The sequence below is a fragment of the Triticum dicoccoides genome, chromosome 2B (genome assembly GCF_002162155.2).
Source record: "Triticum dicoccoides isolate Atlit2015 ecotype Zavitan chromosome 2B, WEW_v2.0, whole genome shotgun sequence".
NCBI classification, from domain to species: domain Eukaryota; kingdom Viridiplantae; phylum Streptophyta; class Magnoliopsida; order Poales; family Poaceae; genus Triticum; species Triticum dicoccoides.
In genome coordinates, this window is record NC_041383.1 from 311,944,480 (window position 1) to 311,960,822 (window position 16,343).

Genomic DNA, 16,343 nt, shown 5'->3' on the forward strand with positions numbered 1-16,343 from the left:
TAAATTTTAGATCTAGTCCCACATCCATATTCGGAGCTTGAAAGGTCTCTGAGGCGACCGGTCTGGGTCCGGGGAGGCCCAGGTGCTACTACAATCCTATGCTTGAACCAGACTCCAGAGGGCGTGAGGTCCTGTCCGAAGGGGGAGTATCCCACTCAGGGGATTCACAGACCCGAACATACTTGGTCTTCAATATAGGGAGGGAAGTGTCCTTGGCCGCTTCCTCAACGACCACTACGAGGTGGGTGATCGGCGGGTGATTTATTTCCCTCTGGTCGGGCTTGAGCCCGATCCAATCATAGTCCATTGAGACCCCCAGGACGGTGATGTGGACGGTTTGTTTAAAGATGAGACATCCGCCAGATCCAACTTTTTGGAGTACTTGGGGTCGACGCGAAGACGGTGTTCGGCGACCGTGAAGGTTGTTGCAGGCTCGATGGCCGCGCAAGCTCCTACGGTGAAACCGCCGAACTGGAGGGTCTACCATAAGCCAGACACCTTCCAGAAATGATATTGTTGTTGATGACTAGGCGAGCCATAGATCGCTTTTGCAGACAGCACGACAGAGCTCTCAATGAAAGCACCAATGTCGGTGTCAAAACCGGCAGATCTCGGGTAGGGGGGCCCAAGTTGTGCGTCTAAGGATCAATGGTAATAGGGGACCAGGGGACACAGTGTTTACCCACGTTCGGGCCCTCTTGGAGGAGGTAAAACCCTACTCCTGCTTGATTATATTCAAAGAGTATGTAGATCACAAGAGTTGATCTACCTCGAGATCATAATGGCTAAACCCTAGATGTCTAGCCTATGAGTATTCCGATGATAGTAATGAAGATAGCCTGTACGGACTAACCCCTCCAGTTTATATACACACCGGAGGAGCCTAGGGTTTGTACAAGGTTGGGTCATAAGGGAAGGAAACACCCGGACTCTAATCTTCCCATTTACGTATGGAGAAGTCCCATCCAGACATGGAGAATAATCTTCAGCTTGATCTTCTACGGCCTATCCACCCCGGCCCATACTCCTGGGCCGACCCATGAGGACCCCGGAATCCAGGACTCCCTCAGCCGGCGCTGGTGGCTATTCTGGCAGCTGACGCGGAATGAATGCCGGGGAGGAGTGGAACAACGATGCCCCACGGAGGTAGAGAAAAACAGCGACGAACAACTTTGGGAGTGCGATGCCTCCATTTCTCTGATGGTGAGTGGTGGAGAATGGGAGGTGCACCGGCGTGTGGGGGATCTGCGGGTGGAGAAAGGAGGGGAAGGAGGCCGGGGCTGGTCGAAATTGAGAGAAGCACCACGACGGCCATGGCGATGTTTTGCGGAGAGGAGGGGCTCCGGGGCTCGGGCAAGGGACTAGGCGGGACCAGAGGAGGGTGAGGAAGCTAGTGGTGAAGAAATACGGGGTCGGTAAGGTCTTAAATAGACGCAACCGAAGCCTCCCAAGCTCATGTGCCGCCAACGGCACACGGGCCTGCTCCGACGATGGCTGAGAGCGTCATGGGGCGAGGGAGAGGACAAGGTAGTGCAGGGGAGGGTCATGGAGAAGCAAACGATGCCGGGGAGCAGAGGAAGAGGCCGAGACGAGCTGGGAGCCAAACAGGGCACAGTGCACCCGTGGGAGCTCGACGTCTAGCTCTGGCGAGAAAACAACCGAAGGGGGTGAGGGGTCCATGGTGAAGGCGACGACGAGGGGATCCTCCTAGACATGCACGGGCATGAAATATGATGAGAGGGGGAGGGGCCGGAGCTAGGCGACATGCTGGATGCGGCCAAACACTACAGAGCGCGTGAATCGCCATGTCAACAGCATGGTCACTGATACGTCTCCAACATATATATAATTTTTTATTGTTCCATGCTATTATATTATCTGTTTTGTATGTTTTATATGCATTATTATGTTATTTTATATTACTTTGGGACTAACCTATTAACCTAGAGCCCAGTGCCATTTCCTGTTTTTTCCCAGTTTTAGAGTTTCATAGAAAGGGAATACCAAACGGAGTCCAAACAGAATAAAACTTTCGCGATGATGTTTCTTGGACCAGAAGCAAACCAGGAGACTTGGAGATGAAGTCGGAGGAACAATGAGGCGCCACAAGGGTGGAGGGCACGCCCAGGGGGTAGCATGCGCCCCCTGTCTTGTGGGCCGCTCGTGGGTCTCCTAACCTAATTCTTTCGCCTATATATTCTCTTATACCCCAAAACAATCAGGGGCATCCACGAAAACACTTTTCCACCACCGCAACCTTTTGTAGCGGTGAGATCCCATCTAGGAGCCTTTTCCTGCGTCCTGCCAGAGGGGGATTTGATCACGGAGGGCTTCTACATCAACACCATTGCCCTTCCGATGAAGCGTGGGTAGTTTACCTCAGACCTACGGGGTCCATAGCTAGTAGCTAGATGGCTTCTTCTCTCTTTTTGATTCTCAATACCATGTTCTCCTCAATGTTCTCAGAGATCTATATGATGTAATACTCTTTTGTGGTGTGTTTGCCGAGATCCGATGAATTGTGGATTTATGATCATATTATCTATGAATATCATTTGAATCTTCTCTGAATTCTTTTATGCATGATTTGATGTCTTTGCAAATCTCTTCGAATTACCGGTTTGCTTTGGCCAACTAGATTGTTCTTCTTGCAATAGGATAAGTTCTTAGCTTTGGGTTCAATCTTGCGGTGTCCTTTCCGAGTGACAGTAGGAGTAGCAAGGCACATATTGTATTGTTGCCATCGAGGATAAAAAGATGGGGTTTTCATCATATTGCTTGAGTTAATTCCTCTACATCATGTCATCTTACTTAATGTGTTAGTCCGTTCTTTATGAACTTAATACTCTAGATGTGTGCTAGATAGCGGTCGATGTGTGGAGTAATAGTAGTAGATGCAGGAAGGAGTCAGTCTACTTGACACGGACGTGATGCTTATTTTGATGAATCTATGGGTAGTATCAGGAGGTATGAACCATGGAAAAGTTGGAACATAGTAGATATTACACCAATATAAATCAATAATGAGTTTGCAACAATACCATAAAGTGGTGATTTATTTTCTTATACTAATGGAGCTTATGAGATTTTCTGCTGAATTTTGTGTTGTGACATTTTCAAGTTTTGGGTAAGGATTTGCTGGACTATGGAATAAATAGTGGAAAGATCCTAAGCTTGGGGATGCCCAAGGCACCCCAAGGTAATATTCAAGGACAACCAAGAGCCTAAGTTTGGGGATGCCTCGGAAGGCATCCCCTGTTTCGTCTTCGTCTATCGGTAACTTTACTTGAGGCTATATTTTTATTCATGACATGATATGTGTTTTTCTTGGAGCGTCTTGTATGCTTTGAGACTTTGATTTTTAGTTTGCCACAACCTTGTTGTACACACCTTTTGGGAGAGACACGCATGAATCGTGATTTATTAGAATACTCTATGTGCTTCCCTTATATCTTTTGAGCTAGGAAATATTGCTCTAGTGCTTCACTTATATCATTTTAGAGCACGTCGATGGTTTTATTCTATAGAAATTGATGAACTCTCATGCTTCACTTATATCATGGTAATTTGCTTTGGTTATAAATTTAGTCCTAATTTGATAGGCATTCAAGCGCGATATAATAAAAACTTTCGTATAAAGTGCATTGAATACTATGAGAAGTTTGATTCCTTATGATTGTTTTGATACCATATTGTGATCCCGACCTCCATTTCTAGCCTCTCTTGTGCCGCGCAACTCTCGTCGGTACTATACACCCCCCATATACGTACCTTCCTCAAAACAGCCACCATACCTACGTATTATGGCATTTCCATAGCCATTATGAGATATATTGCCATGCAACTTTCCACCGTTCCATTTATTATGACACGCTTCATCATTTTCATATTTATTTGTACGAGCATGTATTTGACATCGTATTTGTGGCAAAGCCACCTTTCCTAATTCTTTCATACATGTTACTCTTGATTCATTGCACATCCTGGTACACCGCCGGAGGCATTCATATAGAGTCATATTTTGTTCTAAGTATCGAGTTGTAATTCTTGAGTTGTAAGTAAATAAAAGTGTGATGATCTTCATTATTAGAGCATTGTTCCAGTGAGGAAAGGATGATGGAGACTATGGTTCCCCCACAAGTCAGGATGAGACTCCGGCCGAAAAATAAAAAAAAGGAAAATGAAAAAAAGAGGCCAAAAAAATGAGAAAGGCCCAAATAAAAAATTATAATTATAATATTAAATGAGAGAAAAAGAGATAAGGGGCAATCTTACTACCCGTTTTCCACACTTGTGCTTCAAAGTAGCACCATGATCTTCATGATAGAGAGTCTCCTATGATATCAGTTTCATATACTAGTGGGAATTTTTTAGAACTTGGCGTGTATATATTCCAATGATGGGCTTCCTCAAATTGCCCTAGGACTTCATGAGCAAGTGAGTTGGATGCACACCCACTTAGTTTTCTTTTTGAGCTTTCGTAAACTTATAGCTCTAGTGCATCCGTTGCATGGCAATCCCTACTCACTCACATTGATATCTATTGATGGGCATCTCCATAGCCCGTTGATACGCCTAGTTAATGTGAGACTATCTTCCTCTTTTTGTCTTCTCCACAACCACCATTCTATTCCACCGATAGTGCTATGTCCATGGCTCACGCTCATGTATTGTGTGAAAGTTGAAAAAGTTTGAGAATACTAAAGTATGAAACAATTTCTTGGCTAAAACCGGGGTTGTGCATGATTTAAATATTTTGTGTGATGAAGATAGAGCATAGCCAGACTATATGATTTCATTGGGATAACTTTTTTGGCCATGTTATTTTGAGAAGACAAGATTGCTTTATTAGTATGCTTGAAGTATTATAATTTTTATGTTAATATTCAACATTTGTTTTGAATCTTTCGGATTTGGACATTCGTGCCACAATAAAGAAGATTACATGGATAAATATGCCAGGTAGCATTCCACATCAAAAATTCTGTTTTTGTCATTTACCTAATCGATGACGAGCAGGAATTAAGTGGGGGATGCTTGATATGTCTCCAACGTATCTATAATTTTTTATGGTTCCATGTTATTATATTATCTGTTTTGGATATTTTATATGCATTATTATGCTATTTTATATTATTTTGGGGACTAACCTATTAACCTAGAGCCTAGTGCCAGTTTCTATTTTTTCCCTGTTTTAGAGTTTCGCAGAAAAGGAATACCAAACGGAGTCCAAACGGAGTCGCGATGATCTTTCTTGGACAAGAAGCAAACCAGGAGACTTGGAGATGAAGTCAGAGGAGCAACAAGGCAGCCACAAGGTTGGAGGGCGTGCCCCCTATCTTGTGGGCCCCTCATGGGTCTCTTGACCTAATTCTTTCTCCTATATATTCTCTTATACCGCAAAACCATCAGGGGCATCCACGAAAACACTTTCCCGCCGCCGTGACCTTCTGTACCCATGAGATCCCATCCAGGGCTTGTTCTGGTGTCCTGTCGGGGGGGGGGGTTCGATCAAGGAGGGATTCTACATCAACACCATTGCCCTTCCGATGAAGCGTTAGTAGTTTACCATAGACCTATGGGTTCATAGCTAGTAGCTAGATGGCTTCTTCTCTCTCTTTGATTCTCAATACCATAATCTCCTCGATGTTCTTGGAGATCTATTTGATGTAATACTCTTTTGTGGTGTGTTTGCCGAGATCCGATGAAATGTAGATTTATGATCAGATTATCTATGAATATTATTTGAGTCTTCTCTGAATTCTTTTATGCATGATTTGATGTCTTTGCAAGTCTCTTCGAAATATCGGTTTGGTTTGGCCAACTAGATTGGTTCTTTTTGCAATGCGAGAAGTGCTTAGCTTTGGGTTCAATCTTGCGGTGTCCTTATCGAGTGACAGTAGGGGCAGCAAGGCACGTATTGTATTATTGCCACCAAGGATAAAAAGATGGGGTTTTCATCTTATTGCTTGAGTTAATTCCTCTACATCATGTCATCCTACTTAATGCGTTACTCCATTCTTTATGAACTTAATACTCTAGATGCATGCTGGATAGCGGTTGATGTGTGGAGTAATAGTAGTAGATGCAGGCATGAGTTGGTAACTTAACACGGACATGATGCCTATATTCATGATCATTGCCGTAGAGATCGTCATAACTTTGCGCTTTTCTATCAATTGCTCGGCAGTAATTTGTTCACCCATCGTATTATTTTCTATCTTTAGAGAAACCTCTAGTGAAACCTATGGCCCCCAGGTCTCTTTTCCATCATATAAGTTCTCTTTTTCATCATATAAGTTTCCGATCTACAATTTTAGTTTCCGATCTACTATTCTTGCAATCTTCTACTTTCCGATCTATAAATCAAAAATACCAAAAATATTTACTTTACACTACAGGAATCAGCTACTTTGCCATCTGCCACGGCAGACGGCAAAGGCAGGAACGGCGGACGGAAAAAGTCTTTGCCGTCTGCCGCGGACGTCAAAAGGCTCCGGCAAAGTAAGGATCGGCAAAGAGCTACTTTGCCGTCTGCTTTCGGCGGCTGAAGGCAAAGGGGCCTTTGCCATCAGCAGCTGACGGCAAAGAAAGCAGACGGATGGCAAAGCCACTGGATAGGGTTAGCTCCGTTAGCCGCTAACGGGAGGCTTTGCCGTCAGCCTCCTACAATCATAGATGGCAAAGAAGTTTGTTTGTTTATTAAAATAAATAAATAGTCCAAGTGCAGAGGCTATAAATAAACACGACATTATCCATCCACACTTTGTTCCAAGAATCGAAGACGAACGGACAAATTTCACAATACAAAATTACAATTTTTACACAGAATACATCATACACGAATGGACAAATTTCACAATACGAACACGACATTATCCATCCGCACATTGTTCCAAGGACGAACGGACTCCTCTATGCCCGTGGTCGCCGGAGCAACTAGCAGTCGCGCCCTCTCACTTCTCCTCGAGGCCGGGGCCGGGGTTCGAGGCCGGCGAAGGCCGGCGGGGCTGACGAAGCCGGGGCCGATGGAGGCCGGCAGGGGAGACGGGGTGCGGAGGCTGCTGCGGTCGACGAGCGACGAGATGCGAAGGCAGGCGGGGGCGACGGGCGACGGGGCCGGGGCCGGCAGGCGAGATGGCGGCCAATGAGGTGGTGGCGGGCGCCGGCGGGGGCGACGGGCGAAGTGGCCGGGGCCGGCGGTGATGGGGGAAGTGGATGCGGCCGGCGGAAGAGGTGGTGGCCGGCGAGGCTGGATCCGGCGGGCGAGGTGTTGGCCGGCAAGGCCGGGGGTCAAGGTGGTGGCGGGCGCGGGCCGGCCGGTGTGCCGATTTGGATCGAGAGGGAGAGAAAGGATATAGAGAGAGAGATGTGGTGGGGTGAGGTGGGGATAAGGGACAGAGAGAGAGACGTGGTGGGGTGAGGTGGGATGTGGTGGGGTGATGCTACCCTCGGGGAGCGTGCATCGTGGGTGCGTGCGTGGGTGTGCGTCCGATGGGGTGTGGGTGGGGATGCCAAGTCATCGATCCGCATGATCGATCCGGGTGTTGTGCTTCTTCTTTGCCGTCCGCCCCGGCTTTGCCGGCTACTATTTGTTGTTTGCCTATTAAGCGGCCCGATGTCACTTCTTTGTCGTCTGCTGGCAGACGGCAAAGGTTGGACATTGTCGTCTGCTAGCAGACGGCTAAGAAGTTGACCTAGCCACGACGTGTCCCGTGGCGCCACTAGGCTCTTTGCCGTCTGCCTTTGCCCTCTTTGTCGTCAGCTGGCAGACAACAAATAGCCAGCTGATGGCAAACAGTCTATTTGCCATCTGCCAGCTCTTTGCCGTCTGCTATCCCAAGCCAGACGGCAAAGAGCCTCTTTGCCATCAGCTGGCAGACGACAAAGAGCTGGCAGATGGCAAAGTAGCAGATTCCAGTGGTGTTATCGTTAATCTATCTCTATCAGATCTCACTTTTGCAAATAACCGTGAAGGGATTGACAACCCCTTTATTGTGTTGGCTCCAAGTTTGTTCGATTGTTTGTGCAGGTATTCGGTGATTTGTGCATTATGTCCTACTGGATTGATACCTTGGTTCTCAAACTGAGTGAAATACTTATCTCTACTTTGCTGCATCACCCTTTCCTCTTCAAGGGAAAAACCAACGCAAGCTCAAGAAGTAGCAGTCACCGCGTAAACAGGGGCATCCCGTGCTCTCTGGCACCCAAAACGTTGTCTAGCTGGTAGTCCTTCCAAGGTAGATCATTTATGAGGTTCTGGCTTGATCTAGGGTACTATGGTTAGATGGGAGTGATCACCTGAAGTTTGCTGTAGGAAACTTGGTTGCGCACAGGTGATCAATAGGAAAGAGCTAAGGGCAAAATTGATGTCTGGGGTGTTTATCTTAGGAAGGACTATAATCCTGGAGGTTTTGAGGAGAATTGGACAACAAAACAATAGGGTTGCTTTGTAATTGCAAAATTGGTCCATAATTAAGATCAAGATAGTGCACTCACATGGAGTAGCTACTTGAACTCAAAGTTGGCAAGGAAGCATGTTTTGGACATATGAAGGTGCTGAAAAAGTTTCACACTAGCTGGGCAAGCCAAAATGGTACTTGCTTCACAAACATCCTCACTGTCTAGAAACTTGCAATAATTTTGGAGGGAAATGGCTTAATGAAATGGTCCCAAATTTGGTGGAGAGATGTTATTAGGGTAGGAGCATGATCTGGTAATTTCTCAGAATTAATGAAGCAATATAGATTATACTTGCTTCACAACCTGGAAATATCAACAGAAACAAAGATTTGAAGCTGTGCGCACATTGATGATTGGATGGAGCTGAAAATTGGAGGAGGGTAATGATATTAGCACATGAAGAGTCATGCAAAATTTCAAATCATTTGGATACTCCTAGCTACTACTTCCTTCACAATGGCTTTTGTCTGACAAAAACTTTGAAAATTCACTGAGGAACATTCACTAGGCAAATGAAGTTGAATTTTGGCATGTGGCAATGATTTGGACAGGGAAGAATGCCCAAAAAGTTTGGGAGCAAACAAGATAAGCTAAATGACACTTCCTTCACAAAGTGCCATTCTGGACAGAATAGAAAAAGGAATATTTGAGAATTATTTTTGAACTGGCCAAGAAAGGATTTTGACATATTTCAGCAAGATATGACCCAAAAAAATTATGAGAATTATTCGGGAATTTTAGGATGGATAGAAATATAGGTTGCTTCACAACCTTGGGCAAACAGGGTTATTCCCTTTATGGAAAAAAGAATATTCCTAAGAAAAAGAATTATAGAGTCAGACTAGGATGGAAATGGCATGATCTTGTGAAAGTTTTGAGAATGATGAACCACTTAGGAGGAGAAGAAATGAGGATGAACTCCCAGGTGGCAAGGCCACAGAACCACTCCAAAAGAAAAACAAAGCAAAAAGAAAAAGAAAGGCCAAAAACCAGGTTGTTACACATACCATGTAATGTAAAAAAAGTTGGATTCAAAAAAGGGCACCTTCATGGGAAAATATTGTAATGACCCAAACCTGATAAGATTCGATGTCTCTATGCTCACTATGCTAGTCCGTGGATCGACTCGCTAGCACACACAGTTCATATGAATATCAAATAACAAATGCATCATTTAGTATAACATGTGATCCAGAATTTATAAAGTATTACAAACTGAGTAGCACATAGGTAATTGTGTTCAATAATAACAGCATAAACATTGCATAATAGACGATGAGTCCCGTCAATGCCCACTGATGAAAATGCTGAGTGAAAACTCGGGACCCTACTGTATCTCACTGATCATCTAAAAATCCTGCAACATGATAAGTTGCAGCCACAAGGGTCAATACATTGAATGTATTGGCAACTCACACAATATGATATAGCAAATCTACATCCACAAAGCAATGTATGACAAACAATACACTCAAGTTGGTATGTAGAAGGATGTCTCCACCTACCTCCACTAACTAATCAGGTTTCACACACCGCAACCAATTACCCATAGAAAAGAATTACAAAGATCTTCAAGAAGTCTCAAGTGTGCCCAGTCATGGCGCATTCTCTAGGAACAATAGAGTGCTCAGCCATCAATGCATTCACCTGATTTAAGCCCCGAAACCTCAAGTGCGCTCAGCCATGGCGCATTCTCTAGGGACAATAGAGCGCTCAACCATTGACGCATTCACCCGAGAAAAAGTCTCGAGCCTACAGCTATAAAGACTCACCACTGTCATGAAACACTCGATGCAAACACACGTCTACCATGGCAAGCTAATCACACTATCACATAATACAATCAATACCAAAACATGACAACACGAGATACACAAACCAAACCAAACCAAACATATATCATAGCATAAAACCACGCATGCATAGCAGAACATAGGATGACCATAAACAAAAGTGTAACTTTCCTTGAATGGTGATGAAGTACTCTAATACTTAATTCTGCTCCACTTTACACTCCGAACAATCTATACATTCAATGAAGGCATCGATAAATAAACTGTACTTAAATAGAACCACAATAAAGTCAACAAGGAAATCAAATAAAAACTTAAATAAAAAGCATATTAGTAGGTATGTCTTATCTACATGCTAGTAGGATCACAATGCAAGAAAGAATCAACTAATTTGGATCAATGGTTTGAAAGATATGGCCTCCAGAAGTTTGAATTCAAATTTGCGAAAATTTAAATTTAAACAGTTCGAAAATCTTAAGTTTCGGTTCTACGGTATTCTTATGGTCACTACGAGTACACAAAAAAACGAATTGATGAATTTGAAGTTACGGATCTCAAGATATTGAAGGAAATATGCCCTAGAGGCAATAATAAAGCTATTATTTATTTCCTCATATCATGATAAATGTTTATTATTCATGCTATAATTGTATTAACCGAAAACATGATAAATGTGTGAATAGATAGACAAACTTAATGTCACTAGTATGCCTCTACTTGACTAGCTCATTAATCAAAGATGGTTATGTTTCCTAACCATAGACATGTGTTGTCATTTGATTAACTTGACCCATTCCGTTAGCTTAGCACTTGATCGTTTAGTATGTTGCTATTGCTTTCTTCATGACTTATACAAAGTTCCTATAACTATGAGATTATGCTACTCCCGTTTATCGGAGGAACACTTTGTGTGCTACCAAACGTCACAATGTAACTGGGTGATTTTAAAGGAGCTCTACAGGTGTCTCCAAAGGTACATGTTGAGTTGCCGTATTTCGAGATTAGCTTTTGTCACTCTGATTGTCGGAGAGGTATCTCTGGGCCCTCTCGGTAATGCACATCACTATAAGCCTTGCAAGCAATGTAGCTAATGAGTTAGTTATGGAATGATGCATTACGTAACGAGTAAAGAGACTTGCCGGTGACGAGATTGAACTAGGTATTGGATACCGACAATCTAATCTCGGGCAAGTAACATACTGTTGACAAAGGGAACAACTATAAGTGCATCTAGTGCCACCCCTAGTTGGTTTTGGAGTATTGACGACAAAGTTGGTTGAGGGACTAATGCGTTTGTGAGAATTGCAGGATAACGCAGGTAGTGTCCCTCATTGATTCGGTTTACCTACTGGAGATGACCCCTAAAAATGTATGAAGACATTGAAGACATTGGTGGTGTGTGAAGATATTCACACTGAAGTCTATGACATGAGAAGACATTGAGTGAAGACTATGGAGCGCGAAGACTGAGTTGTTTCGTTGTTTCCTTTTCTTCTGTGTTGAGTCATAGGAACACCGTACTGTTAAGTGGGGTCCAAGTGAACTAAGTCAGAGTGACTGAAGTGATGCTCAACCCAAATCCTATGTCTTCGAGCGAAGACAATGAGAGCAAATCTTATCTAGAGCTGGATGAGTCAGCTTTGCTTGTAGCCCAAGTAAAGTTGCCGTGTGTGTTTGAAATCTAACCGTTGGAACACGTGTCAGTTCCTTAGTGACCCAGGATCATTTCGGACATATCAGGTCAGGTTGCCTTGTGGCTATAAATAGCCCACCCCCTACACCATAAATTGGTGGCTGCTCAGAGTTAGTTTACGGCTTTTGTCGTTTTGAGAGCAACCCACCTCGAAGCCTTTGAGAGAGAAATCCTTGCGAGGACAAAGCCCAAACACCCAGAGCCAAAGAGTGTTAGGCATCACTGAAGTCTTTCTGTCTGTGTGACCTGAAGACTTATTACACTTGAGGAATGTGTATCCTACAGCCGGTTAGGCGTCGCGTTCTGAGCATCCAAGAGTCATTGTGGATTGTCGGGTGAACGAAGTCTGTGAAGGTTCGGAAGTCTACCTTGAAGACTTACCAGAGTGATTGGGCGAGGACTAGGTGTCCATAGCTCAAGGGGAATAAGGTGAAGACACGGTCTTCTGAGTTGAATCTCAGCCTCCCTAACCAGACGTACAGTTGTCATAGCAACTAGAACTGGTCCAACAAATCATGTGTCTTCGACAAGTGACTGGTTCTATCTCTTCCCTCCTTTACTTTGAGTCTGTCTTCGTGAAGTCATTGCTTATCTGTTTTATCTGATTGACCTCATTGCTTGACTACTATTGTTGATTAGCTTCGTACTATCTTCCATCCTGATCCTACTACCTAGCTGCTATTAGTCTTCATACATTAACACTATTGCATACTTGACTATGGCTTGCTTGTTGTAGTTTATCTTCCGCTGCATATCAATTAGGTCATTTCTATTGTTTGTCTTCAAAACTGCCATGTTTTGAAGACTTTGATAAAAATCGCCTATTCACCCCCTCTAGTCGATAACTAGCACTTTCAATTGGTATCAGAGTAAGGTACTCCCTTGTTCTGTGTGATTCGGTTTAACCACATGGAGTTTAGCTATGTTGACTGCTGGGATAATCAAAGTCTCCGTTGCCTGCCCCGTGTTTGATGGAACTGAATATCCCTACTAGAAGAATAAGATGCGCATGCATCTTGAAGCCATTGATGTTGACCTCTGGTATGTCGTCAAGAATGGTGTTCCCAAAACTGGTGAAGGTGTCACCCCTACTGATGTGAAGAAGTTCATTCAACTATACTCGACTTCAAAGAACATCATCTGTGGTCATCTGACCGAAGGACAGTATGGTCGTGTGAGTGCTCTGGAAACGTCAAAGCTAGTCTGGGACTGGCTATCCAAGGTCAATGAAGGCGTCTCTACACAGAGAGACCAGAGGATCAGTGTTCTTCGCAATCTCTTCAACCGCTTCAAGAGAAACGACAATGAAAATGTCCAGCTCACGTTTGATCGCCTCATCGACATCACAAATGAGCTTCAGGCTCTCGGCGCCACTGAGATCACCAAGCATGAAATTGTCAAGACGCTGCTGAGATCTCTTGACAGCTCCTTTGACACCCTTGCCCTCATGATACAAGAACGTCCTGACTTCAAGACTCTCGATCCGTCTGATATACTTGAGAGGCTCAACACACATGAGTTCCAGCTTTCTGAGAAAAGAGATATCTATGGCCCCAACTATGGCCGAACTCGTGCTTTGAAGGCAAAAGTTGTTTCCTCATCTGAAGAAGAAGAATCTGACTGCGGTTCTGATGATCCTGAAGACATTGGAAGGGAGCTTTCTATGCTTGTGAAGAAGTTCCAGAAATTCACCAAGAAGAAGGGCTTCAGAAAGTCTTCACGATCCAGGTCAAGAAATGATGAAGCTTCCACTCAAGACAACAAGAAGAGAACATGTCACAAGTGTAAGAAGCCTGGGCACTACATCTATGAATGTCCTCAGTGGGACAACAAGAAGAAGAAGAAGAAGAGCAAGGAATATGACTCTGATGACAAGAAGAAGAAGAAATCATCAAAGTCTTCCTCCAAGTCCACATCTAAGTCTTCATCTCATAAAAAGAGCTCATCTGGCAAGGCTCGTGCTTTTGTTGGCAAGGAAATGGATTCAGAGGAGGAGTTTGCTTCTGAGGAGGCAGAGGTGGAATCTGAAGCTGAGTCTGACTCTGGCGTTGAAAGTCTGGCTCTAGCCACAGCCTACGTTGCCAAGTCCATCTTCAACACTGAAGACAATGACTCCCACACCAACGCTAATGATGACAAGGACAATCCTGCTCCCACCTACTGCTTCATGGCACGCAGCGCCAAGGTAAAATCACGCGATGCTTACTTTCAAACATCAAGTGAAGATGACTCTCATTGTGAATCTAAACCCAGCTACAAAACACTTGCTAAAATTGCTACTGAACAACAAAGGGCTATGGAACATACTCAAAAGCTGTTAGACAAAAGCGATGACCTGTTGGACGCGGAAATGACACGTTCACAGTCCTTAGTTGAAGACATAAAAAATCTTCATGCTAAGTATCAAGAACTTGAAAGTCTTCATGAGACGCTCTCAACCACTTATGAAAACCTCTCCTATGATTATCTTCAAAGGAAGCAAGAGCTTGAGAAATTGAAAGCGACTCATGAAGATCTTCAAAATGAGAATGAGTCATTTCGTGCTCAACAGATTAATCCCGCTCAGGATGGATTTGAACCACCATGCTTAAAATGCATTGAGCGTGATAACGCTGCCTCTGTTGCTGAATGTTCCACTACTGCTACTGTCGCTCTGTCCTCAACTACTAATGTGGTAACTAACCCCTCTTCTGAGGATACCACTGCTATTGTTGATGAAAATGCTAGGTTGAAGACATTGCTTGAAACAGGGATGTACAAAAGTCTGAAAGGGCATCAGACACTTTGCGATATCCTCAAAAAGCAGATTCTGAACCAAAACCCTAGGAAAGAGGGTGTTGGGTTCGAGAGGAAAATGAATGCCGATGGTTCCTACTAGAAGCCTGAGCAGTATCCCAAAACTACATGGGTTGCTGCAAAGGAACCTTCAGTGGATCCATCCACTTTATCTAGCTTTACCTGTGCTAATCCTATTATCATTGATGAATCCTTTGATGCAAACTATAAACTGTTCAAAAATCAGAATGGTGAAGTGTTTGCCAGGTATATTGGTACTAATTGCAGGAATGGACCGCCAATGAAGAAGATCTGGGTTCCCAAAAGCTGTCTTGAGAATCTTCCCGTGAATGTTGTCATGACACCACTAGGGAAGAAGACAAACCCCAGACCAAAGGCGTCACATGGTCCAACGGCTTCATACGGAAACAGGACTCACCAGAGTCACCCTAACGCCAATGTTTTGCAGGGAAATCGTACTCCAACTTATGAATATGAGCGCATGTCTTCAAACCGCTATGTTCATAGTACTAAGAACTTTTCTGCTTATTCATGTGAGTATCATTCATCTCCTGCAAGGCTATTTGTTAGGGCTCCAAAGTCGAAATTCTCAGATGCTGCACTTAGACTCATTGCTTCTAAGCCACCCCTAAAGATATGGGTGGTGAAGAAGAACTAACTCTCTTTTGCAGAACATGGTCTCCAGCCAGCAATCAAAGGCATCCGATATAATTGCTGGGGACCTAAAACACAAAGGGACGCATGATAAAATGACTTACTATGTATTCCACATATGAATCGCTTACCTGTCATACTGTGTGCTAACTTTCATCTATGCTGTGATAATCCAAGTGTGCATCAACTGCCTATGCTTCACAACATACCTTGTGAAGCCTATCCTCCTAACTGAACTGTAGGGTATGACACCTTGTGCTTCAGAATGGATTATGGACAGCGGATGCACTAATCATATGACTGGTGATCGAAGTCTTCTCATGGCCTCAACCTTACGTCCATCCGACAAGAGTCAAATCACATTTGCTGACACTGGTAAAGGGAAGGTATTGGGTCTAGGTAGAGTTGCAATCTCAAAGGATCAACACATGGATAAAGTGATGCTTGTTGAATCCCTTGGATTCAACTTAATGTCTGTCTCAATGCTTTGTGACTTAAACATGATTGTGATATTTGGAAAATATCGTTGCCTTGTACTAATGGAATCTGACAAGTCTCTAGTCTTTGAAGGGTATAGGAAAGGTGATCTATACATGGTAGATTTCTCAGCAGGTCCATAGCTTGCCGTATGTCTTCTTGCAAAAGCATCAGAATGCTGGCTTTGGCATCGAAGGATGGAGCATGCTGGCATGAGGAACTTACACACTCTCGTCAATAAGAAGCATGTCATAGGCATAGAATGTGTCAAGTTCAAGAAAGATCATTTGTGTGGTGCTTGCGAAGCTGGGAAGATGACGAGGGCCAAGCAACCCTCGAAGACAATCATGACGACATCTCAACCCTTTGAGCTGTTGCACATGGACTTATTTGGTCCTACTCACTACTCCACCCTCACAACAACGGCGTGTCTCTATGGCTTCATCATTGTTGATGACTACTCAAGA